The following is a 27637-nucleotide window of genomic DNA, read 5'->3' as shown; positions in this document are numbered from 1 at the left end:
TTTTACGGTCACGTATCGCTTCCCGCTTCTAGTCCAGTTGATTCTTCAATGTTGGATTCTTATCGGGGGGCCCTTGCTCGTCAGCCTCATTTCACGATAAAAGGAAAAGAAGAAAATGTATATAATAAAAGGGGGTAGGGGGGGAGAGAAGAGAAATTTCATCTGTTCTTTCATTTGTGTCATTTTCATCTCATGTCTGAAGTCTCACCTCCACTGTTAGCTAGCCTTCATCAGGTGGGAGTCTCAAACATAAACTTCATCTTCATCTCCTCAGGTCAGTCGAGTTCAGTAGGTCCAGCCTGCACCTGGTCGGACGGTGCCTCCTTAGGTAAGCATAATCGTCTAGTGGGAAAACGCCCTTCAGCAAAGCATCCTTCTTTAAAACAGGTATTTCTTTAGGAGTCTCCAACCAGTAATAATCCATGTCACCCCTTGTAGGTCCGTGTTAGGAGAAAACCCGGATCAGAGGGCTTGTAGCCTCATCAGACCCACGTTCTGTCACCATGTCCCAGGCTGACAGCGAGGACCTCACGGCTCCATTGTCTCCATCCGTTTCAGAAAATGGCAGCCAAAGGGCCTTCAGAGCATGGACCATTCCCAGGCTGACAGCCGAGCTGAGACGCAGGGGTGTCCCCTTTCCAGCAACAGCCAGAAAGGCAGAGCTTTTCCGGCTCCTGTTTCCTCCCCCCGCGGTGGTGGAGGCTTCGGCTCAGCAGGCCTCATTGGGCTCCATCGCCTCCTCTATCTCGCAGCTCCACACCCTGGTGTCGTCCCTCACAACCTCGATGTCAGATCTGCAGGGCCGAGTGGCCCTCCTCGAGACCCACCCCTCTGTTTCTCCGCCAGTACCAGCATCCCAGCCAGTTGTTAGTCTTCCCGCAGGTATCTCCGGAGCTGCACCAATAGTGTACCCGTCTCATTTGGTGTCAGCAAACATCAGGAAGGACATCTTAGAGGGCAAAGACGTCAATTTGGCTTCTCTTCTGATCTCGATTCACGAGCTGGCAGAGAATAAGGCGTATACTTGGGGGGACGTATCAGTGGTCCTCAAAGCCAAGGATCCCAGACTAGACAGGAAACTCTCTATCACCGAGTTTTCCCTGGCCTTCGGCATGATGAGGGACATCATTTGCTCAGCCTCCCCTGGCAGAAGGGAGGAGCTGGATCGGTACCTCCATGTGGTAGTCGACCTGGGGTACAAGTACGGCGGGTTTTCATTCTATGACTACCACTGCTCCTTCTCCGCTAGAGCAGCCGCCAGGCTCTCCCAGTTCCAGACCCCTACGGACTGGAGCACCATGGACACCGAACTGTTCTGCCGCCACTTCGCGGGGCTACGGTCCCCTCTGTGTGCAATCTGCCAGTCAGCAACACATACTGCGGCCTGGTGCGCTACCTCAGTGGCAGCCCCGCCCTTCGACGGTCCATCTACCTCGGGTACCGCTCAGGGCCTGCAAGCACCAGCTCGCCCGCCACAGACCGATAAGCTAGGGCGCCCAGTTAAGACCATGGGCGGTGCTCCGATCTGCAACAACTACAACAGTGGGTCGTGTAACTTCAGTCAATGTAGGCTGCTCCATGTGTGCACCCAGTGCCATAGAGCTCACCCCCGGCTCATGTGTGAGATCAAGCAGCTCAAAAGGTCTTGACTAAGCCGGCTCAATGTTGCATGGCTTAGTGTCTACCTTTCCAGTCACCCTACCCCCTCACTGTCCGCCTTCCTCGTCCAGGGCTTCACGGAAGGTTTTCACACTGGACTTATCTCTCTCCCTCACTTCACGCACGAATGCCAGAACCTACGGTCAGCAGCCACGGATGAACAAGCCATCGACCAACTGCTGCAATCTGAGCTAGATCAGGACTTTGTCATCGGCCCTTTTGTACAGCCCCCTTTCAGCACCTGGCGAGTCAGCCCTATTGGGCTTGTCAAGGGCAAGTTCTCTAATAAACTCAGATTGGTTTATGATTTGTCAGCGCCTCATTCCTCTACGGTTCCCAGCCTCAATTCTCTTATTCCCTCTGAGGAGTTCTCCCTTAAATATGCATCGGTAGACATGGCCATCCAGGCCATTCTTAAAACAGGCACAGGTACCTGGCTGTCCAAGGCCGACATCTCAAACGCTTTTAAACTTCTTCCCATCCATCCGTCCCTCTGGTGCTGGCATGGAATCAAGTGGAGGCAGCGGTACTACTTTGCCACTAAACTCACGTTCGGGTCCAAGAGTAGTCCTTGGCTCTTCGACACCTTCGCGCAGGCTCTTGCTTGGATCTTGTTACACGTAGCCCAGTGTCAGGAAGTCATTCATTATCTGGATGACTTCCTGCTGATAGAGCCACCCGGCTCTCCTCCACGAGATCTGGGTAAGTTGAGGGTAGTCTTCAATAATCTTAATGTCCCCATCGCTGAGCACAAGGTGGAGGGTCCGTCGCAGGCTATCACCTTCCTCGGGGTCAGCCTAGACACTAACACTATGCAGGCCAGCCTTCCCCCGGATAAACTGACCCGCATCAGGACGGTCCTGAGGGACTTCACTCATGCCAGAACTTGTACCAAGAGACAACTTCAGTCCCTTCTTGGTATGCTTAATTTCGCTATGCGCATCATCCCCCAGGGGCGCTCGTTCGTGTCACGCCTGTTAGCCTTGTTATCCCACTCTCAGGACCCGGAGCAAGTACTCAGCCTGGATTCCGCGGCTATAGCAGACCTAGCCATGTGGGAGGAATTCCTATCTTCTTGGAACGGAGTGTCCCTGTTCGTCCCCTCCGTGTCCGCCCTTTCACCTCGGGTGGTGACCGACGCGGCGGCCTCCACGGGCTTTGCGGCGATCTTTGGCAACCTCTGGCTCGCGGCCCCCTGGCCTCCCCAGATACTGGCTATTCCTGGCTTCACTGAGACGTCCTCCCTGTTTGAGCTATATCCCATTGTAGCCGCTGCACACACCTGGGGCCACAGCTGGTCGGGCCAGACGGTGGTCTTTTCTACAGATAACCTGGCCACTGCGGAGATTGTTAATAAAGGCAGGTCCAGGTCTCTACAGATTATGTCCTTCCTGCGGCGACTGACCCAGCTCTCATTATTGTTTCAGTTCAACCTTCATTGTTCCTTTGTTCCCGGCAAATTTAATCAGGCGGCGGATGCCCTCTCCCGCTTTAACTTTGTCTCATTTTTTGATCAGGTGCCCGGAGCCGAACCAACATCAGCAGCTATCCCGGACTGGTCTCAACTGATCTTGGATTAGCCCCACACTTGTCAGCAGCAACTCAACTCATTGATCACTCCCTCTCAGACAATACCCGCAAGGCCTATCAGTCGGCCTGGAGGGCCTTTAGTCGCTTCGCATCATCTCACAATACAGAGTCCTCCCGGGTCAAACAAGTCCTTGCCTTCCTTTCCTACTGCCATTCGGACTTGGCATTGTCCTTCAACACAATCCGGTTGTACTTGGCCGGGGTACAACACTTCACGTCCCTCCAGGACCCTACCAAGCCCTCCTTATTTACCATTCACGCCGTCCGGGCTCTCATGCGCGGCATTCAGAAACGTCGGCCAGTTTCCAGCATCAAACGGCTGCCTATCACAGGCGAAGTATTCAGGGACATGTCAGATATTCTGGCCTCTTCACCTTTCGGTCTCCATGTCAGTGTCGTCCTGCAAGCAGCCATACATCTGGCCTTCTACGGCTTCCTGCGGCCAGGCGAGTTTACCTGCAGTAGCCCCTCGGCACGTATGCTGTGCAAGCACCATCTAGTCAGGTTCGAGGACCATTTCATCTTGCACTTAGCGGTTTCCAAGACACAGCAGCTTGGCCCAGGTACGGACATACATTTCTATAAGACCTACAACCGCTGGTGTCCGGTTACTGTCCTCTCCCGCTTGTTGACTCTTTTGGCCGATCAACCAGGGACTGGCCCACTTCTACCCTTTCACTCAAAACCTCTCAACGCAGCCCAGTTCATGGAGCATGTCAGGATACTCCTGGGCATCCTTCACCTCAATCCTGCTCACTACTCAGGACATTCATTCCGCATCGGGGCAGCTTCAACGGCCTCCCGCCAAGGGGTCCCGGTCCATGTTATCAAAAAGTTGGGTAGATGGAAGTCCTCCTGTTTTGCACGTTACGTACCCAATCCGCAGATTGAGATGGCCCAGGCCTTTGTCAAACTTACCCAGTAACAGTCTTGGTTCAATAAAATGCTTCCCCTACCTGAGTGTTTTGCCCCTTTATTTTGGTATACCGTACGTTAGACCAGGGCACACTTTCAGGTCCATTTCAAGTAAGCGAGTTTATGTTATCCTTGTCTTTCATCCTTATCCGTATCGGTCAGAGGGCTCTACACCATAAATAGAAAGGCCAGTATGGTGGCCTGAAATTATGGGTGGAGCCCGGTGGTATATAAGCAGCCGTTCGCCCATCCTTCCTCGTCGGTTCCGGTGCGCGATACCCGCCCACCCGCCCCTTTATCAGGCCTTTACTCTAGCACACTCCTCATATGAGTACTCATTTCACCCATTTCATATTCATTTCATTTTAAGGTATGCCCCCTTATTTTGGTATACCGTACGTTAGACCAGGGCACACTTTCAGGTCCATTTCAAGTAAGCGAGTTTATGTTATCCTTGTCTTTCATCCTTATCCGTATCGGTCAGAGGGCTCTACACCATAAATATATATATATATATATATATATATATATATATATATATACACCATACATGTCAAACATCCTATATAATATATGCATTGCTCTGTCCATGTAGATTGATATATGTCGGAGAAACCGCTCAAGACATCAAGGACGGCATATCACAGCATCGGTCGTCCATCCGGAATAGACAATCGAGTTTACCTGTCCCTAAACATTATAGAAAATGTGGAAATAAGGATACAGAATTGCAATTTATTATTTTAGAAGAAGTAGGTAGAGATAAAAGGGGAGGAGATAGAATCCATAAATTAAAACAGAGAGGAGTTTGGTGGATTAAACAGCTGAATTCTTCACATCCCCATGGCCTAAACAGAGACTATGACCTGTATCTATTTTTATAAGAGACGTGGGTGATATTTTTGATACATGAATATAATCTTTTTACATAATGTCTCTATTTTTTATTTTTTTTTCTGTAGCACCCTGGTGTTTATGCAGGGTTGCTCCTAAATGTACCCACCAGGTGTAGTTACCTTGGCTCATTGTTAGCGATCAATTGATTTCACCCTACGTCTAGAATTGCTGCACTTCTCTCTTCTGCCGCTAGATGGCTGGGCACCTGTTGGCATTAGATAAGAGAAAGGAAAAGTAAGGGCAGATTAGGGGTATATGGGGTATCTCAGCCAATGGGCAGGGGTTTTCTTGAATCCCTTGGCCTGCTGGGAGAACCTATATATTTGGGTGTAGTCAGGTGATCAGTGTTCTGTGCCACCTGGATGGCCGTCTGCAGGGCTGGTGCAAGGTTTTTTTTAAACTCTAGGCAAAACTTGATTATGCTGCCCCCCTGGCTCTACCCTTTTCTTTTTTTGCCCATGTATACCCCACCTTTTTACCACCACCAGCGCCCATCAAATGCAGCCCACTAGCACCCATCAAAGCAGCCTCATCAGCACCCACCAAATGCAGCCTACCAGCGCCCATCAATGCAGCCTACCAGCGCCCATCAATGCAGTCTCACCAGCGCCCATAAAACACAGCCTCACCAGCGCCCATAAAACACAGCCTCACCAGCACCCATCAATGCAGCCTACCAGTGCCCACCAAATGCAGCCTACCAGTGCCCACCAAATGCAGCCTACCAGCGCCCATCAATGCAGCCTCACCAGCGCCCATAAAACACAGCCTCACCAGCGCCCATAAAACACAGACTCACCAGCGCCCATAAAACACAGCCTCACCAGCGCCCATCAATGCAGCCTACCAACACCCATCAATGCAGCCTACCAGCGCCCATCAAATGCAGCCTACCAGCGCCCATCAATTCAGCCTACCAACACCCATCAATGCAGCCTACCAGCGCCCATCAAATGCAGCCTACCAGCACCCATCAATGCAGCATACCAACACCCATCAATGCAGCCTACCAGAGCCCATCAAATGCAGCCTACCAGCACCCATCAATGCAGCCTGCCAGTGCCCATCAATGCAGCCTACCAACACCCATCAAATGCAGCCTACCAGCGCCCATCAATTCAACCTACCAACACCCATCAATGCAGCCTACCAGCGCCCATCAAATGCAGCCTACCAGCACCCATCAATGCAGCATACCAACACCCATCAATGCAGCCTACCAGCGCCCATCAAATGCAGCCTACCAGCACCCATCAATGCAGCCTGCCAGTGCCCATCAATGCAGCCTACCAACACCCATCAATGCAGCCTACCAGTGCCCACATATGCAGCCTACCAGCGCCCATTTGTTAAGGAAGGAACAGCATCTGGAAAGGGCATACAGGAAACTGCTAGAACACGTTCAGCAGCATGCCAGAGAATCGGCAGTGGAAACTCCGGAGATTGTCGTCCCCAAACCTGAAGTTCTGACAACAGGGCAGAGTTCTGCTAACTTCTGCCCAGCACCAACAGTGGCTTTGGCCTTCTTGAGAGAAGAGGTAGTCTGCCTTTCTCCAACAACACTGACAGGGACATGTGATTTTCTGCCAGCAGCATCTATGGAGTTGCAACAAACTTCTCCAGCTGAAGATCTGGTAACTGAACAGAGGGTCCAAGACCTCTGTCCCACACTTTTAGCAATTCCAGAGACTGGGGATTTAATAGACGTTTCTGTAGAGGAGGAACCACCTAGCAAACCCCCAGGAGAAGTGCTGGCAACCGGACAGAGGGTCCAAGACCTCTGCCACACACCTGCAGCAATTCTGGAGGCTGAGGGTGAGGAGGGGGCAGTCTATCACGAGCTGAAGATCAGGATCCAATGAGAGAATGCAGTCACCTCACAACTGCAGCTTGATCTGGTGTCAGTGGATGGGCCTGTGGTCTCCACTAACAGAACACCAGCAGAAGTGCTACCAACCGGGCAGAGTGCTACCAACCTCTGCCCAGCACCGGCAACAACTGCGGAGTTCCAGGGAGCTGGGGCAGTCAGCCTCTCTCCCCAACAGTTAGCTGGAGCAAATGATGTAGAGAAGCTCCTACACCCCGCTGAACTGCTGGCAATGGAACAGAGGGCTGCTGGTCTCTGCCCACAACAAACAGAGGACAGATTTCCTGTAAAGGTGGATGGGACTTCAGTCTCCACCTTCATATGCCAGGGAATCTGGGCAGTTGGCCCAGATGCCCAACAGCATGGCGCACTGAGCCCAACCACCTTGTCTTCTCTCCAGTGGCTGAAAGGACTCCAGGGAGAAGGGGTGGTCCACACCTCTCCCCAGCATCAGGCATGTTCTCTGAGAGAGGCAGAGGTTGGCTGGGTGAGGAATACTCTGTTTGGGACAATTTGTTTGGGGTAATGTGTGGATACCAGCATTAGAGGACTGGAACCCCTGACTAACTCCAGAGTCAACCCGTCTGGGGTCTCCTCCTGTGTTAGTCTCCTGCCGAAAGGGGAGATGTGTGACAGACCACTATAATCTGTGCTAGTCAGATTCAATGCTGTATATATGTATATATAATGTGTGTTGCCTCATGCTGTTGGGACGCACACTGTCAGATGCTAATGTCATGAACTCCAGCCCCCTGTCTGTTGGCTTGTATAATGTAAATGAGTCTAGTCTGGCTTGTAATAGTATTCCACACATTGTTGTTTGGGCTAATTAACCCTGTGTTGATGTTTATGGTAATGTTTATTGAATTGTTAGTGAGCTAGGAGCCGAAAAGTCTTATCCCTCAGTCAACTAGTCTGAGTGTTGATTTAGATAATTAGCTCATGCTAATTAGGTTAGGTTTTAGTCTTCTACTGTATTATAAATACTTGGCATTTTGGTTCTAATAAATCAGTCCATGTTGAGCAGCTAAGCAAGTGTCGTCTTGTTTTGTGCTTGTGAGTGGTTGGAATATCTGATATCTACATTCAGACTTAGGAAGGGCTATGGAAGCACTCAGGGTGTGGGATCGGTTCCGTCACACAGACATATTGTATATACCGTTAAATGACACACAGACACAAGGCAAGTCGTTTCAACTCTCTAATATTTTCCTTACTCAGGAAGAGAGATATTTGAGCAAAGGATTGGTCAAGAAAATCCTGGTTACAGCCAAGACTGGGTTGAAATAATGCTTTCAGCAATAACAATTAATAATGACAAATGAATGATAACAATACACACGGTCACAAATGAGTCCCTTAAGGAAGCTAGTGATGGATTGAGGAAATGTTTCTGACTAAAGAGGAACCCCAGGCTGGCCCTTAATACCTTTAATCCTAATGAGAGATGGTATATTATAGATCCCGAGAACGTGTCCCTTTTAAGAGCAATAACAATGATGTTCTAACAGCAAGGCTCTTGCACGATCTTCACCGACAAGTTGGAGCTCATAAACGAGAATTCCTTATTGTGGTGGTAAAGTGATGATGAACAAGGCAAGATGGCTGACTCTGTCCTATAGCAATTCTCTATGGGATCCAGGTACAAGTTGTCCGTGCAAAGTGTCCAGCGTATGATATGTGTAAAAGGCAATAGAATCTGTGGGCAAAGGCCCCCTCAACAATCCTGACAGAGTGCGGCAGTTCTCCGCGGGGTAACAATCAAACGATTCTTCTTCCCGCAGTCGGGCGGAGATGGCGATTGGTCTGCTGACTCAGTGAACCTGCCAGTTCCACGGTGTTCAGCACTGCTGCAGATTGTCCTTCAGGAAGCGGGCGAAGTCCCAACCCTCTAGGGCTGAAGCTGTGGACTGTGTATCACGCAGTAGGCCACAATCCCCTCACGCACCAGCGAGATGGTGCTCACGCAATGGGATCCAGGAAGCAAGAGAGCGCGGGCCTGGTCAGCAGATCCCTTTATAGTCTCTCCCACAGTTCTCTCGTGGAGCGAGTGGCTTGCTGGGAGATGTAGTCCATGGTCAGTTCTGCACTGATTCCTATTCAGAAGACTACATCTCCCATAACGCTTTTCTCTGCACTCTCAGAAAGTGAGGTCAATGGTCTGAGTCCAGCACTAGGGGGAACACAGGAGCAGTTTGCAAAATCAGATAACCGTAGTCCACTCCCAGCTACATATACATGATCCGGTGCACAGTAAAACGGCTATAGGGTGGACCTAAAGTGGTTAAAAGTAGATTGCCCTTGCATTCAAATATTGTGTTCCACAAGCTGGAAATTTTTTTCAAGGTGAGGCCGGGACTGCAATGCAGCACATAGACTTTTATATAGACTCCAAGGACCTCTGGTTGGAGCCCAGCTGTCAATGGCATCAACATCTCCGAAGAAGATGATTCTACACAAGACATTATAGAAAATGTATATATTATACACAACTTATATAGCGCCAACAGTTTACACAATGCTTTACAATGTAGAGGGGAGGACAGCACAATTACAGTACAGTTCAATACAAAAGGTACAGGAGGGCCCGGCTTGTAGAGCTTACATTCTAAAGGGAGGGGGTGGTGGTACAAAAGGTAATGGTTGCAGAGAATGATTTGATGGGGGTGGCTCAGGGACAGTTGATAGGTGGGTGTGGGATAGGCTTCCCTGAATAAATGAGTTTTCAGGATCTCATAAAGGTGGACAGGTTTGGGGCTGATAGGATATACTGGGGCAGTGAGCTCCAGAGGATGGGAGAGGCTCTGGAGAAGTCCTGAAGGTGAGCATGGGAGGAGGAGGCAACAAGGGAGCTAGAGAGCAGGAGGTCCTGGGAGGAGTGGAGGGGGATGATTTGGGCGATATCTGCAGATGAGGTTGGTGATGTAGCTGGGGGCGATGTTGTGGATGGCCTTGTATGTTGTGGTTCGCATTTTGAATTTTATAGGGTGGGGTAGGGGAAGCCAGTGAAGGGATTGGCAGAGAGGGGCGGCAGTCACAGAGCGGTTAGTGAGGTGCATTAGTCTGGCAGCAGAATTCATAATAGACTGAAGGGGAGAGGAGCCTGCTTAAGGGTAGTCCATTAACCACTTACAGACCGGACCATTTTGCTGGTCAAAGACCAGACCACTTTTTGCGATTCGGCACTGTGTCGCTTTAACTGACAATTGCGCGGTCGTGTGACGCGGCTCCCAAACAAAATTGACGTCCTTTTTTTCCCACAAATAGAGCTTTCTTTTGGTGGTATTTGATCACCTCTGCGCTTTTTATTTTTTGCTCTATAAACAAAAATAGAGCGACAATTTTGAAAAAAACACATTATTTTTTACTTTTTGTTATAATAAATATCCCCCAAAAATATATAAAAAAAACATTTTTTCCCTCAGTTTAGGCCGATACGTATTCTTCTACATATTTTTGGTAAAAATAAAATCGCAATAAGCGATTATTGATTGGTTTGCGCAAAAGTTATAGCGTTTACAAAATAGGGGATACTTTTATGCCATTTTTATTAATATTTTTTTTTTACTAGTAATGGCGGCGATCAGCGATTTTTATTGTGACTGCGACATTATGGCGGACATATCGGACATTTTTGACACATTTTTGGGACCATTGTCATTTATACCGCAATCACTGCTATATAAATGCAGTGATTCCTGTGTAAATGACACTGGCAGTGAAGGGGTTAACCAGTGGGTGGCAGTGTAGGGGTTAAGTGTTCCTAGGGGTGTGTTACTAACTGTTGGGGGCTGGGCTTTAATTTAGTGAACACTGATCTCTGCTCCAATCACATGGAGCAGAGATCAGCGTCACTAGTTGCTAGGCAGAATGGAGAAATGCTGTTTACAACGGTATTTCTTCATCCGTCCGCTCAGTGAGACGATCGCGGGTATGCCCGCGGCGATTGAGTCCGCAGGTCCCGCGACCGGACTCACGGGGGTCCCGACCAGCGCGGGGGCGCGCCTGCGGCGGCGCGCTCCCGATGGCAGGGCGGCAAATTTAAAGGGACGTACAGGTACGCCCATTTGCCTGCCCGTGCCATTCTACCGACGTACATCGGCGTGCGCTGGTCGGCAACTGGTTAAGGAGAGAGTTGCAGTAGTCAAGGCGGGAAATAATCAAGGAGTGAATAAGTTGCTTTGTGCTGTCATTAGTCAGGAAGGGTCGAATTCTGGAGATGTTGCGGAGGTGAAGATGGCAGGATTTCACCATTGATTGTATGTGGGGGCTGAAGGAGAGGTCAGAGTCAAGGATTACACCCAGCACCCTGGCATGTGTGGAGGAACCCATGGTCGTGCTGTTGATCTTAATGGTAAAGCCATGGGGGGAGGAAATATAACAAGCTCAGTTTTAGAAAGATTGAGTTTGAGGAAGTGGTGTGACCTCCATACCGAGATGTCATTCAGTCAGTTTGAAATCCGTGAGGAGATCAAGGGGACGAGTTGAGGAGTGGAGAGGTAGAGATGGGTGTCATCGGCATAGAGGTGGTTTTGGAAGCCATGGGAGGTTATCAACTGGCCCAGGGACGAGGTATAGAGCGAGAAAAGGAAGGGCCCAAGGACGGAGCATTGGGGTACCCCAACAGAGAGAGGAAGAGGAGCGGAGGAGATGGAGTTGTAAGTGACACTGAAGCCCAATACACACTATCAGTTTTTCTGCTGAGTTTTTCCTTCAGGTTTACCAAAACCATATAGTGGAAGGGCCGGCCTGATTGCATACAAATTGAAACTCCTAAGGTTTGACCTCATATTATATTGTTTTGGTAAATCTGAAGGAAAAACTCTTCAGTGTCACTTACAACTCCATCTCCTCCGCTCCTCTTCCTCTCTCTGTTGGGGCACTCCAAGGCTCCGTCCTTGGGCCCTTCCTATTCTCACTCTATACCTCTTGGGGGCTTTAACCACTACAATACCGGGCACTTTCACCCCCTTCCTTCCCAGCCCAATTTTCAGCTTTCATCACTCTAGCGCTTTCAGTGACAATTGCGCGGTCATGCTACATTGTACCCAAATGAAATTTTTATCATTTTGTTCGCACAAATAGAGCTTTATTTTGGTGTTATTTATTCACGACTCCGTTTTTTATTTTTTGCGATATAATTGCAAAAAAAAAGCGGAAATTTGGAAAAAAAAAACAATATTTTCTTTTTTCTTTTTTAAAAGAAATCCAATAAAATCCAATAAAATCAAAATGTATTCTGCTACATGTTTTTGGTAAAAAAAATTCCGTTAAGTGTATAATAATTGGTTTGTGTGATCACCGACATACAGTGGTGTGAAAAAGTGTTTGCCCCCTTCCTCATTTCCTGTTCCTTTGCATGTTTGTCACACTTAAGTGTTTCGGAACATCAAACCAATTTAAACAATAGTCAAGGACAACACAAGTAAACACAAAATGCAATTTGTAAATGAAGGTGTTTATTATTAAAGGTGAAAAAAAATCCAAACCATCATGGCCCTGTGTGAAAAAGTGATTGCCCCCCTTGTTAAAACATACTATAACTGTGGTTGTCCACACCTGAGTTCAATTTCTCTAGCCACACCCAGGCCTGATTATTGCCACACCTGTTCACAATCAAGGCATCACTTAAATAGGAGCTGCTTGACACAGTAAGGTCCACCAGAAGATCCTTAAAAGCTACACATCATGCCGAGACCCAAAGAAATTCAGGAACAATTGAGAAAGAAAGTAATTGAGATCTATCAGTCTGGAAAGGGTTATAAAGCCATTTCCAAAGCTTTGGGAATCCAGCGAACCACAGTGAGAGCCATTATCCACAAATGGCGAAGACATGGAACAGTGGTGAACCTTCCCAGGAGTGGCCGGCCGCCCAAAATTACCCCAAGAGCGCAGCGACGACTCATCCAAGAGGTCACAAAAGACCCCACAACAACGTCCAAGGAACTGCAGGCCTCACTTGCCTCAGTTAAGGTCAGCGTTCATGCCTCCACCATCAGGAAAAGACTGGGCAAAAATGGCCTGCATGGCAGAGTTCCAAGGAGAAAACCACTGCTGAGCAAAAAGAACATCAAAGCTCGTCTCAATTTCTCCACAACACATCTTGATGATCCCCAAGACTTTTGGGACAACATTCTGTGGAGCGATGAGACAAAAGTGGAACTCTTTGGAAGGTGTGTGTCCAAGTATATCTGGCGTAGAAGGAACACTGCATTTCATAAAAAGAACATTATACCAACAGTAAAATATGGTGGTGGTAGTGTGATGGTCTGGGGCTGTTTTGCTGCTTCAGGACCTGGAAGACTTGCCGTGATAAAAGGAACTATGAATTCTGCTGTCTACCAAGAGATCCTGAAGGAGAATGTCCGACCATCTGTTCGTGTACTCAAGCTGAAACCAACTTGGGTTCTGCAGCAGGACAATGATCCTAAACACACCAGCAAGTCCACCACCGAATGGCTGAAGAAAAACAAAATGAAGACTTTGGAGTGGCCTAGCCAAAGTCCTGACCTGAATCCTATTGAGATGTTGTGGTATGACCTTAAAAAGGCCGTTCATGCTCGAAAACCCTCTAATGTAACTGAATTAGGACAATTCTGCAAAGATGAGTGGGCCAAAATTCCTCCAGGACGCTGTAAAAGCCTCATTGCACGTTATCGCAAACGCTTGGTTGCAGTTGTTGCTGCTAAGGGTGGCCCAACCAGTTATTAGGTTTAGGGGGCAATCACTTTTTCACACAGGGCCATGATGGTTTGGATTTTTTTTCACCTTTAATAATAAACACCTTCATTTACAAATTGCATTTTGTGTTTACTTGTGTTGTCCTTGACTATTGTTTAAATTGGTTTGATGTTCCGAAACACTTAAGTGTGACAAACATGCAAAGGAACAGGAAATGAGGAAGGGGGCAAACACTTTTTCACACCACTGTATGTACGCAAATGATCATGTACATATGTGTGCAGATGAGCACGTACATATGTGTGCAGATAATCATTGGGACATGTGATTTTAGTGGGACATATGTGGGGGACATGTTTTTATTATTAGGGACATGTGTTTTTATTATTTGGGGACATGTATGTTTTGGGGACATGTGTGTTTTGGGGACATATGTGGGGACATTGTGTTTATACTGTGTGGTGTTGTTGTGTATTACACTAGACCAGTGATGGCGAACCTTGGCACCCCAGATGTTTTGGAACTACATTTCCCATGATGCTCATGCACTCTTCAGTGTAGTGGAGCATCATGGGAAATGTAGTTCCAAAACTTCTGGGGTGCCAAGGTTCGCCATCACTGCACTAGACTGATGATCAGTGAGTAAAAAGCTGTAAAAAACAGCTCATACTCACTGATCACCAGCCGGCTGCAGCGATCTGCTCTCCTCTCCTCAGCGATGACTTCTGTGTGAGGAGAGGAAGAGCCGATTGCCTAGCAACCGGCTGTTTGTTTACATCACATGACGGCCGTGATTGGACACGGCCGTCATGTGATCAGGAGGGCCAATCACAGATCCCTCCTGCCGATCTGAGATGCGCCGTGCCCGGGGTGACACGAGCGCATCGGGATCGCGCCGCTGCGCGGGCACGCTCGCGAGCGATCCCGCTCCTTCTGAAGGACGTTCCTGAACGTCCTATCAGAAGTAGACGGCTCCCACCCGGCCGTATATGTGCATTTGCCTGGGTGGGAAGTGGTTAAAGTGCGCTGATATAGGTAGGAGGAGAACCAGGATAAAGCAGAGTCACAGAGGCCAAGGGACACGAAGGTTTAATGATTGTCCTTTACTCCGGTCGGAATTTCTTCAGCATATCTAAGGTGGGTCACCTGTAATAACAGATGGAGAATAAAGCGCAACGTTGCATTTCTCCTGATACCTTTCTCATTTCAGATCCACCCGTGTGTAGAGGAGATCTTTTTTTGCTCGGAGAACAAAGTTTTTCCGTGATATGTTATTCTCTAATACAGAAAACATGACGGGGAGATATGGTGCTGCAGGTGGCCATGTAAACAAGCCCCGATCTTTATTCTAGTTATCTCTCAGCATGCGGACCAATTACCTATTTCACGTTCTAAGCCTGAAAATGAAATTGTCATCAGGGAAGACATCCAGTTGTGCCGGAGAAGAGAAGCTTTTTGATTTTTTTTTTCCCCATTCATTTGGTTCCTACCTTATTCTTTAGGTGTTAGTTCTCTCTCTTTTTTTGATTTTTTTATTATGGTTTGATTTATGCCTGCAGTTATTCTGTTGATCTACTGAAACATAAAAAGGAGAAATGATTTATCTATCACTAAAGCATTAAAAGGGAAACCTGTTTCCTTGTCACTTTGTCAGAAGATTTATTGCCTTTAGTTTGTTTATGTTTTTTTTTGTTTTTTTGTTTTTTTTTTCACCGAATGAGTTTAAATATTCCGGTCTGATTATTTGAGTTTTACAAGGATGGGAATAAAGTTAGCGATGTATCACTTTACCTGCTGGAAGATACGTTTACGGTGTCTATGGGATTTTTAAAGCTAAGCGTTTACTTTACGCGTTTCTCATCTTCTACATTCCTAGGCTGCGAATCTGGTGGGCTCTATACATGGGGGGGGGGGGTAATTCTTGAAGAATGCTCAGAAACTGAGAACACACTATTGGTCATAAAAACAGCTTGACTATCCCGTATTAAAGAGACTCGGCCACTCAACATGGGAATAAAATTGTTCCTTGGAAACAAGATAATAAATGCTCTTCTCTCCCGCGGTCCACAATGCCTAACACTGCTGTGATGCAGGGAAATCACCGCTTGAAGTCTCCTCAGAAGCCGGTACGTTTAAAATTGTCTTTCACATAACTGGTAGAGGAACACAAAGTGATGAGGAAGGCCTCTCTTACACCTCCAGCTTAGGGCCATCAGTGAAGTGAGCAAGTGGTGCAAGGGCACAGAGTGCATCATAGATTGCCAGCTGCTGGCATGGGTGGATAGGATGAACATCAGCAGAGACTGGTTGGGCAGCAGGCAGAAGGTCAGCAAAGACTGGCTTGGCAGCAAGCAGACAATCAGCAGAGGCTGGCTGAGTAGCAGGTAGGTTGATCAGAAGAGACTGGCTTGGCAGCACGCAGAAGATCAGCGGAGACTGGCTGGGCAGCAGGCAGGTGATCAGCAGAGACTTGCTGAGCAACAGGCAGGTCAGTAGAGACTGGCTTGGCAGAAGACAGGTTGACCAGAAGAGACTGGCTGGGTAGAACGCAGAAGATTGGCAGAGACTGGCTGGGCAACAGGCAGACAGACATCAAATACTGGCTAAGCAGCAGGTCGGTGATCAGCAGAGACTGGCTGGGCAGCAGGCAGACAATCAGCAGAGACTGGCTTGGCAGAACACAGAAGAACGGCAGAGACTTCCTGGGCAACAGGCAAACAGCAGATGCTTCCTGAGCAGCAGGCACGTGATCAGCAGAGACTGACTGGACAGGAGGCAGATCATCAGCAGCGACTGGATAGACAGCAGGCAGGTTGATTGGCAGAGTCGGGCTGGGCAGTAGGCAGGTAATCAGCAGAGACTGGCTGGGCAGCAGGCAGGTTGATCAGAAGAGACTGGCTGGACAGCAGACAGGTGATCAACAGAGACTAGCTGGCAGCAGGCAGATGATCATCAGCGACTGGATAGACAGCAGGCAGGTTGATTGGCAGAGACTGGCTGGGCAGTAGGCAGGTAATCAGCAGAGACTGGCTGGGAAACAGGCAGATAATCAGCAGAGACTGGCTGGGCAGCAGGCAGGTGATCAACAGAGACTAGCTGGCAGCAGGCAGATGATCAGCAGAGACTGGAGGGGAAGCAGGCAGGTTCATCAAAAGAGACTGGCTGGGCAGCAGGCTGACAAATGGCTAAACTGGTTGGGCAGCAGGCAGGTGATCAACAGAGACTAGCTGGCAGCAGGCAGATGATCATCAGCGACTGGATAGACATCAGGCAAGTTGATTGGCAGAGACTGGCTGGGCAGTAGGCAGGTAATCAGCAGAGACTGGCTGGGAAACAGGCAGATAATCAGCAGAGACTGGCTGGGCAGCAGGCTGACAAATGGCTAAACTGGTTGGGCAGCAGGCAGGTGATCAGCAGTGACTGGCTGGACAGCAGGCAAGTTTATCAGCAGTGATTGGCTGGGCAACAAGTAGACAATCAGCAGAGACTGACTGGGCTGCAAGCAATCAGCAGAGACTGGCTGGGCAGCAGGCAGATGATCAGCAGAGACTGGCTGGGCAGCAGGCAGGTGGCCAGAGAAGTCAGGCAAGCTGGGGTTGCAACTGATAATCATATTGCGTATAATCATGTAGGCAGGAGCGTAGTTGTAGTTGGAATTTAGGCTGGAAAGGGTTAAAATGAAAGCACCCCTGTGCCCACGTGCTCGCGCAGCGAAGAAAACGCATACGTAAGTCGGGCCCTCAAATGTATCCGCTGTTCAAACCACACATGTGAGGGATCGACAGGATCGTTAGAGTGAGAGCAAAAAATTCTATCAAAAGAACTCCTCTGTAACTCTAAACTGGTAACCATTAATTATTTTTTTCTAAAGCGTCGCCTATGGAGATTTTTAAGTACCGTAGTTTGTCACCATTCCACGAGCGGCACAATTTTAAAACGTGACATGTTGGGTATCTAGTTACTCAGCGTAACGTTATCTTTCACATTATACAAAAAAATGGCCTAACTTTATTATATATATATATATATATATATATATATATATATATTTTTTTTTTTTTTTTTTATTAATGAAAGTGTATTTTTTTCCCCACAAATTGCATTTGAAAGACTGCTGAGCAAATATCGTGTTACATGAAAAATTTGCACCAATCGCCATTTTATTCTCTAGGGTCTCTGCTAAAAAAAATATATATATATATATATATATATATATATATATATATATATATATATATATATATATATATATATATATTTATATTTATTTATTTCAGTTACTTATATAGCGCCATCAATTTACGCAGGGCTTTACATATACATTGTACATTTATTTATTATTGTTATTTTTATTTATTTTTTTATAATGTTTGGGGGTTCTAAGTAATTTTCTAGCAAAAAAATGCGTATTTTAACTTGTAAGCAACAAATGTCAGAAATAGGCTTAGGCATGAAAAGGTTAAATACTGAAATTTGCACTTAAAACTGTAATTTTGTAACTTTTGTGCCGCGTACACACGACCGGACTTTCCGGCAGAAAAGGTCAGACAGTCTTCCCGACGGACTTTCGGCGGAGTTCCGATCGAAATGACTTGCCCACACATGAATGGACTAAAGTCCGTTCGAATGTCCATTCATTTTGAACCAATAGCCAGTAGCCAATAGCTCTCCTTGCGTCATATTTGGTCCGTCGGACCAGCACACAGACGAACAGTTTTCCTGACAGGAATTGAGTCAGTCGGACAGATTTGAAACATGTTCTATTTCTAGGTTCGCCAGAATTTTTTTTAAAGAAAAACGATCGGATTAGTCCACACACGATCGGACTATCCGACGGGCTGATTCCATCGGTCCTAGTCTGCCGGAAAGTCCGGTCGTGTGTACTCGGCATTAGAAATGTAAAGTAAGTAAAAACTTGGCTATGCCAGTAAATTTGGGGTGTTGTGTCAGTAAATTTCATACTGGTAGATTGGCAACACTGATGAGCTCTGATAGCTGGCACTGAAAGGTGCTGATAGGTGGCACTGATGGGAACTGATAAGTGGCATTGATAGGTGGCACTATTTGGGTACTGATAGGTGGCACTGATAGGTGGTACTGATGGGTACTGATAAGTGGCACTGACAGGTGGCACTGATGGGTACTGATAGGTGGCACTGATGAGCACTGATAGGTGGCATTGATGAGTACTGATAGGTGACACTGATGGGCTCTGATAGTTGGCACTGAAGGGTGCTGATAGGTGGCACTGATGAGTGGCACTGATGGGCACTAATAGGTGGCACTGATAGGTGGCACTGATGGGTACTGATAGGTGGCACTGATGGGTACTGATAGGTGACACTGAAGGGTGCTGATAGGTGGCACTGATGGGTACTGATAAGTGGCATTGATCGGTGGCACTAATTGGGTACTGATAGGTGGCACGGATAGGTGGCACTGATGGGTACTGAAAAGTGGCACTGACAGGTGGCAATGATGGGTACTGAAAGGTGGCACTGATCAGCACTGATATGTGGCATTGATGAGTACTGATAGGTGACACTGATGGGCTCTGATAGCTGGCACTGAAGGGTGCTGATAGGTGGCACTGATGGGTACTAATAGGTGGCACTGATAGGTGGCACTAATGGGCACTGATAGGTGACACTGATGGGTGGCACTGAAGGGTACTGATTGGTTGCACTGATAGGTGGCATGGTTGCACTGATAGGTGGCACTGAAGGGCACTGATTGGTGGCGTTGATGGGTACTAATGGGTGGCACTGATGGGTACTGATAGGTGGCACCGATGGGCTCTGTAAACATGCACAACCTATTGTGCAAACAGCGCTTGCCAATCCCCAAAATTATAATAATGAATGTATGTATAAAAAATGGTAAGAATATCCTAAATAAATGTAAACCACGTGACCAAAAAAAAAAAAAAATTGGTAATCTGGATGGTAACTAGTAACAAAAAACTTTCAAACCCTGAAACGCGTGATCGTGAAAAGTCCAAATATGAAAAACAAAGTTCCAAACAAGATCCTGGATGATCCAAATGAAAAAATCTTCCCACACGGATGGTGCAAACAAGTAATGTGTATCCAGATGTTGGGGATCCCACTACCAGACGGCAGAAAGGATCATAAGTGCTTGTGGGGTCTCCCTGACCTCCAAGGGTCTTTAAACAAATCCTCCAATACCCTCCTCCTCGGGATGAAACGTGATTCCAAACAGGATATCACTAGCGGTGCAGGAGAGAAGTAAGAGAGGATTGACTCCTCGTAGTGTAATACGGGTGTTTTATACAAATGCAAGTAAAACAATAAAACAACGTATCCTTCTTTGTGAACCACCGCAATAGAAAGACGGATGGAAGCCGCAAGACCCCCAAGCAGAGTCAGCGCGCGTTCCACCAGGATGTGACATAGCGCAATGCGCATTCCAAACCTTACGTGTTTCGTCATCTAACGTCATGTCATCAGAAGCTTAGAGGCTCTGATAGGTGGCACTGATAGGTGACACTGATGGGTATTGATAGTTGGCACTGATAGGTGGCACTGAAGGGTACTGATAGGTGGCACTGATAGATGGCAAGGATGGGTACTGAAAGGTGGCACTGATGGTCACTGATAGGCAGCACTGATCTGCACTGGTAGGTGGCACTGAAGGGTACTGATAGATGGCACTGATGGGAACTGATAGGTGGCACTAAAGGGTACTGATAGGTGGCACTGATGGGTACTGCTAGGTGGCACTGATGGGCACGGATAGGTGGAATTGAAGGGTACTGATAGGTGTCATGAATGGGTACTGATGAGTGGCACTGATGGCCACTGATAGGCGGAACTGATGGGCACTAATAAGCAGAACTGATAGATGACACTGATGATGAGGCACTGATGGGCACTGATTGGCAGCACTGGTGGGCACTGTTGGGACTGCACTGATAACCAGGACACCGATTATCAGTGTAGATGTCACTCACAACGTGAGAAAAGCAGTGCCGATAACGGACTTCTGTTTGCATCGTGATCAGCTGTCACTGAACACAGCTGATCACATGGTAAAGGTTGACTGTGATTGGCCCTTTACCCTGATCTGTGATCAGCTGAGTTCAAAGGACCCAGCAATCACAGGGCACACTGTGATCACGGGAGGACGTCATATGACGGTCATAGTAAACCTATGCCGTAGCCGTCATTCGGCTATAGTGCTGGCGGGAAATGGTTAATGCATAGAAACCAACCCTTAAAGGCTTTAGAACCACTTTAAGCTCTGCTCTCCATACCCGGGGAGAGGTCCCTCAGACGCCTTTCGCCCCCCCCCCCCCCCCCAATGAGCTCAATCGTTGAAGCCCTAATGCCCATCCTAGCTTCACACACAGTAGCACTGGCTATACCAGCCTAGCTTTTAAATGGCTCCGATCAGCAGAATTAGCTAGAGATGGCATGGTAGGAGGGTCCACCCATCTGGACATGACTTGACCTGACGCCACGTAGCTGTTGGTCATAGACGGCTGGCAGTGTGTTGCAGTTTCTACGACTCGGCGGTACGAATGCAAGGAGCTCGTCTTGCTTTGCAGAATTTTATGGGCTCTCCCTGGATTTGTGGAGGTTAATATCCATCTCCCTTTATTACCTGTTATGAAACATCAGAGGGAGCGGAATCTGCTGTGACAAATCTATGCCGGTCCCGATGGCTGCTCGGTGGCCTGTGCAAAATGAGCTGTTAGTTTCAGTCCACTTCCTGCAATAGACAGATATTGACTGGAGCAAAAAAAAAAAAAAAAAAAAATCACCACTACAAATGGTCTACTTACTGGGCTTATTTATAGCCATGCATTGCAGCTGTCATTGAGGGTTTAGCGCTAACGACCGCCGGGGCCGATAGATCGGGGCTTTGGCCAGCGTTATTGGCGTGAGACAGGTGTAATTAATCGTCTTTATGAAATGGTGCAAACATTTTTTTTCTTCCTTTTTCTTTTTATGCTTTGCGAAGAAAAAAAAATAAAAATAAATTCCCCCCGTTCCTGTCACGTCACCGGTCGTTCCGCGCTCCAGACGGCTATTATTCCTCGCCTTTTCATTGCTCGGCGAAGCAATCAGCAAAGTGTCATGCTTGATGGAGTCAGATGGACTGGCCATATCTGTCCGCTATTTCAGCTTTGATTTTCAATCTGCTCGGCTGTACATCTCTTTTCAGAGAAGGCGTATTTAAAGCGTGGCTCCGTTTCTCCACAGTTCCTGGCCATTCTCGGAAGGCAGGACAGCAAAAACCGTTGATGCGGGTGTAGCGGCCGCTCCTGAACAGCACACGCTATGCGTTTTTTTTCAAAAGTTAAATTGCCTTAACTGCAGTTTGGTTTGGGTGCTATTATCTAAATTAGACTTCAGCATCAGTTTGACTGGACTGTGAGATGTTCAGCCAGACCACAGGGGGCACTGTCTCTTCTGGCAGGCATGGAACTATGGTCTGGTTATAGGTGCTTAAGTTACTCTCTCTCGGAGCCTGCCCAGTGGGAGTGGCCCTCTCGCTGTGCTTTCTGGGAGAGGGTACTTAAGATACGGAGGTCACGTGGTTCGGGGTTCAGGTCCAGAAGGATGTCTTGAGTTCATGGTTCTGGTGCTCCTGACCAGCCCCCAGGAAGGCTATGGCCTGGGGTGCGGATCCACCCGATTTTGATGTCTCGGGGCTGGCTAGCCCGAGGCATGGAAATTAAAGGAAGGATTCTGAGGTGGTTGGGTGACGTCTCCGGTTCGGGAGAGACCCAGTGACTTCGAGCATTCCTGGGGAGGACTCTTCAGAAGAGGACCACGTACGGGTTGGTTTTCTTAGCAAGAGCCTGGAGGGGCTGAAGTAACCAAGAGAATCCGGTCTTGTGGATATCGCCAAGCTGGCTGAAAGATCCAGAAATCCTACAAGTGTTCTTCAAGCTTAGTTTCCCTACGTGTTCTACAACAACGTCTGTGGCAGAGACTTGTTCCTCAGTTAGGCCCCTTTCACACTGGGGCGGTATTCAGGCGTTACAGCGCTAAAAATAGCGCCTGTGTAGCGCCTGAAAAAAAACGGCCCCTTTAACTCCAGTGTGAAAGCCGGAGGGCTTTCACACTGGAGCGATGCGCTGGCAGGATGGTGAAAAAAGTCCTGCTAGCCGCATCTTTGGAGCGGTGAAGGAGCAGTGTATTCACCGCTCCTATACCGCTCCTACCCATTGAAATCAATGGGACACCGCGGCAATACCCCCGGCAAAGCGCCGCTGCAGCGGCGCTTTGCGGGCGGGTTTAACCCTTTTTCGGCCGCTAGCGGGGGTTAAAACCACCCCGCTAGCGCCCGCAGACTGACGCTAAAACGATAGCGGCGCTTTACCGCCGACGCTGCTCCCGCCCCAGTGTGAAAGCAGCCTTAAGCACCTTGTTGGCTGCTAGGCCTTGTGAGAGAGGGACTGTCCAACCTGAGTGATCATCCAGCTGTGAATGGCTATTCTCTGGATGCCGTCAAAGTAAGCAAGTTCTTCAGCATTTGACTTTGACACTAATGCCGCGTACACACGACCGGACTTTTTGACAGCAAAGGTCCGACGGAACGAGTCCGTCGGACAATTCGATCGTGTGTGGGCTCCATTGGACCTTTGCTTGCCAAAAATCCGGCGGACTTTAGAAATATAACATGTTTTTAATTTTTCCCCCGGAACTCCACCGGACCGAGAAATCCGCTTGTGTGTATGCTGGTCTGACGGACAAAAACCGATGCTAGGGCAGCTATTGGCTACTGGCTATGAACTTCCTTATTCTAGTCCGGTCGTACGTCATCACGTTCAAATCCGTCGGACTTTGGTGTAATTGTGTGTGGCCAAGTCCGTTCATTCGGAAAGTCAGTCGGAAAGACCGTCGAACCTAGTCCCTCGAAAAAGTCCGGTCTTGTGTACACAGCATAAGAGTACCTGAATTCCCTTTCCAACCCTCTGATCCCAATTTAGGAGACTGTTCATTGTCTACATTTTGCAAATAAAATCCATTCAAGTGGATCTGTTGTCGCTCTCTAAAATTACTGGGCCATTATCATGGGACACCCCTAGACGTACAACGAGGAGAGCAGAAGGTAACGGTAAGCCCAAATCTAACCAGCAGCTCCTTCGGGGGTTAGTGCTACACGAGCAACTGTAATGGCTGAGTAATCACATCACTTTTTTTCACTTACTGTACATTGGCGTTGATCAGCTTTTTTCTTAACTACATACCTCTCAAGTTTGAGATGGGAACGAGGGACACCCTGGGCTGCCCATACACATGTGGGGGGGCCCAAGCTGCCTGAGGGGCCTGGGCAGGGCTGTCACCAGCTTCTCAGTATTAGCACCCGGCCCCAATGTCCTTCCTGAGGACTGGTTCCCAGAACTGGACGGCATACTCCAGGTGCGCCCGGACCAGAGTCTTGTAGAGCGGGAGAATTATCGTTTTATGTCTGGAGTTGATTTCAATAAAAGTGATCAGATTTTTTTTATGAATAAAATGTAGCGCCCTGCTCCTAATGAGCAGACGCTATCGTTTTTCAAATTTAAGTTGTTTGAAGCTGCAATTGGGCTCAGGCTAATTATTCCAAAAAGTTCTGGTTTCTGTACCAGTTCAGCTGGGTTGCACTGGTTCCCACTTGACCGTAGGTGTCGCTGTCACTGCCGGTAAGTGTGGAAATGCAGCAGGCTGGATGTATTGAATACCATCTTTTGCTCGGAAATAGCTCAGTGGGAGTGGTTTCTCCGCTATGTATTCTGGGTGGGGGTATTTAAGGTACCGATGCCATTTTGTGGGGTTCTTTTTCCGGGGTTCCCTATCCTAACCTCATGGCCCTCCTGGCCTGGGGTGTGTGTGTCGCATGATCCTGCGCCTCGGGGCCGGCTGGCCCGAGGCTTTGCAACTGAAAGAGTAGGCTCAAAAAAGGTCTTGGGGCCCACTGACCCAGGGGTGGTCCTGCAATGTCTCGCCTGCGGGGAGAAGCCAAGAAAATGGGAGGATCCAGGGGAGGACTTTTTTAGGAGAGGACCGAGCACAAGGCTGGTGTCTATGGAGGAGCCTGGAAAGGACGCAACCCGGATCAACACCCATATTGTATCGCCGAGTCGGCTGAAAGGAAACTAGCACTGTATGGCAGTTCTTTAAATTTCTCAAGAATGCTTTAGTTCAATTGACAAGTCTGTGGCAGAGACTTTGTTTGAGCATCTCACCGGCTGCTGGGTCAAGTGAGAGGGGCCTGTCTGGTGGTTGCTGGATCCAGTCCATGGCGCTGTTTGTCCTCTGGATCTGACCAATACCTTTGACCCTCTATTGAAGGACTTTGTGCTTATCCCAAATAAATCTGTGAAAAAGGACTACCGTATATACTCGAGTATAGGCCGTCCCGAATATAAGCCGAGGCCCCCAATTTACCACAAAAAAACTGGGAAACTTATTGACTCGTGTATAAGCCGAGGGTGAGACATCCCTGTGTCCATCCCTGTGTCCCGTCCATCCCTGTGTCCATTCCTGTGTCCCGTCCGTCCCTGTGTCCATTCCTGTGTCCCGTCCGTCCCTGTGTCCATCCCTGTGTCCTGTCCGTTCCTGTGTCCCGTCCGTCCCTGTGTCCCGTCCGTCCCTGTCTCCCGTCCGTCGCTGTGTCCCGTCCGTCCCTGTGTCCCGTCCGTCCCTGTGTCCCGTCCGTCCCTGTGTCCCGTCCGTCGCTGTGTCCCGTCCGTCGCTGTGTCCCGTCCGTCGCTGTGTCCCGTCCATCCCTGCCTACCTGTGCCAATCTGCAGTCTCTGTGTGCCATGCTCTCCTCGTCTGACAGACGGCGGCCATTCCTCTGTTCAAAAGCCGCGCCTCCCTGTCTGTGATAGGCGGAACACTCAATTTCCCAGCAGTCAGTGTTCCGCCTATCACGGACATCCTCTCATCCTCGTCCGTAGTATGAGAATGAGCGGATGTCCGTGATAGGCGGAACACTGACTGCTGGGAAATTGAGTGTTCCGCCTATCACAGACAACGAGGCGCGGCTTTTGAATAGTAGAATGGCCGCTGTCTGTCTGCTCGATACGCTGATCGGGCAGGCAGACGGCGATGACTCGAGTATAAGCCGAGGGGGGCACTTTCAGCCTCAAAAAAGAGGCTGAAAATCTCGGCTTATACTCGAGTATATATGGTAAGTGTCGGATTTAACATTCTCTGGGCTATTTTCCAACGGGACCCCCTGAGACGGTGAAGCGAGCAGGTGAGGAAACGGTAAGCCCAAATAAAACCGGCAGCTCCTTTGGGGGTCAGTGCTACAAAAATAAAATAAATAGGAAAATAAAATGAAATCAGCCACGTCCCCGCGTGCACCAAAGAAAACGCATACGTAAGTTACGCCTGCAAATGTAAGCCGTATTCAAATCACACATGTGAGGTATCATATGTTTGATGTGTAAGAAAACCCTCCTAACGTTTTCAGCCGAGGAAGCCGCCATCTTTGATCAGTCATGACAACAGCCATTGGATGGTTTGACAGATTGATTGAGAGCACGTCCAATGGGAGTGTTACATTTCTGGCACGTGTTTCTACCAAACAGTTCTACTTTGGTTTCATCTGACCATATGACCTTCTCCCAATCCTCTTCTGGATCATCCAAATGCTCTCTAGCAAACCTCAGACGGGCCCCGGACATGTACTGGCTTACGCAGGGGGACACGTCTGGCACTGCAGGATCTGAGTCCCTGGCGGAGTAGTGTGTTACTGATGGTGGCCTTTGTTACGTTGGTCCCAGCTTTCTGTAGGTCATTCTCTAGGTCCCCCCATGGGGTTCTGGGATTTTTGCTCCCCGTTCTTGTGATCATTTTGACCCCACGGGGTGAGATCTTGCGTGGAGCCCCAGATGGAGGGAGATTATCAGTCGTCTTGTATGTCTTCCATTTTCTAATTATTGCTCCCACAGTTGATTTATTCACACCAAGCTGCTTGCCTATTTGCACATTCAGTCTTCCCAGCCTGGTGCAGGTCTACCATTTTGTTTCTGGTGTCCTTCGACAGCTCTTTGGTCTTCACCATAGTGGAGTTTGGAGGGTGACTGAGGTTGTGGACGGGTTGTCTTTTATACTGATAACAAGTTCAAACAGGTGCCATTAATACCGGTAATGAGTGGAGGAGAGAGGAGCCTCTTATAGAAGAAGATACAGGTCTGTGAGAGCCAGAAATCTCGCTTCTTTGTAGGCGATCAAATACTTATTTTCCACCGTAATTTGCAAATAAATTCTTTGAAAAATCAGACAATGTGATTGTCTGGATTTGTTTCCACATTTTGTCTCTCATAGTTGAGGTGATACCTATGATGACAATTACAGGCCTCTCATCTTTTTAAGTGGGAGAACTTGCACTTAAAAAGATGAGAGGCCTGTAATATATATATATATATATATAATTTTTTTTATTTTTTTTTATTTTTATTTTTTTACTGTAACATGTTAGGTATCTATTTACTACACGTAACATATCCTCGTTCACATACAAAATAATTGGGCTAATTGTACTGTTTAATCTTTTTTTTTTATTCAGTGAAGTGTATTTTGCCCCAAAAAATTGCGTTTGAAAGACTGCCGCGCAAATACCGTGACATAAAATATTGCAACAATCGCCATTTTATTCGCCAGAATCTTTGCAAAACTAAAAAAAAAAAAATAGTAACAATAATAATAATAATATTATAATATAACAATTATAATAGTAACAACAATAATAATATTATAATATAATAATAATAATAGTAAAAATAATTTTATATATATATATATATATATATATATATATATATATATATATATATATATATATATATATATATATATTATATTATATTACTCCCCAGAATCTTTGCAAAAAGATTCTAAGTAATTTTCTAGCAAACAAATAATGAATTTAACTTGTAAATAACATGTGTCAAAAATAGGCTTGGTCCAGAAGTGTTTAAATTACCCAGCTCAGGCCAGCGAGCATACTCTTTCTCTCCTTAAAAATGAAACAGATAAAACAACGTACGGAATATTG

This window comes from Lithobates pipiens, unplaced genomic scaffold (assembly GCF_037356315.1).
Source record: "Lithobates pipiens isolate NorthernLeopardFrog02 unplaced genomic scaffold, aLitPip1_a1.2 Scaffold_1, whole genome shotgun sequence".
Classification (NCBI taxonomy): domain Eukaryota; kingdom Metazoa; phylum Chordata; class Amphibia; order Anura; family Ranidae; genus Lithobates; species Lithobates pipiens.
Note: the sequence above shows the minus strand (reverse complement) of the source record.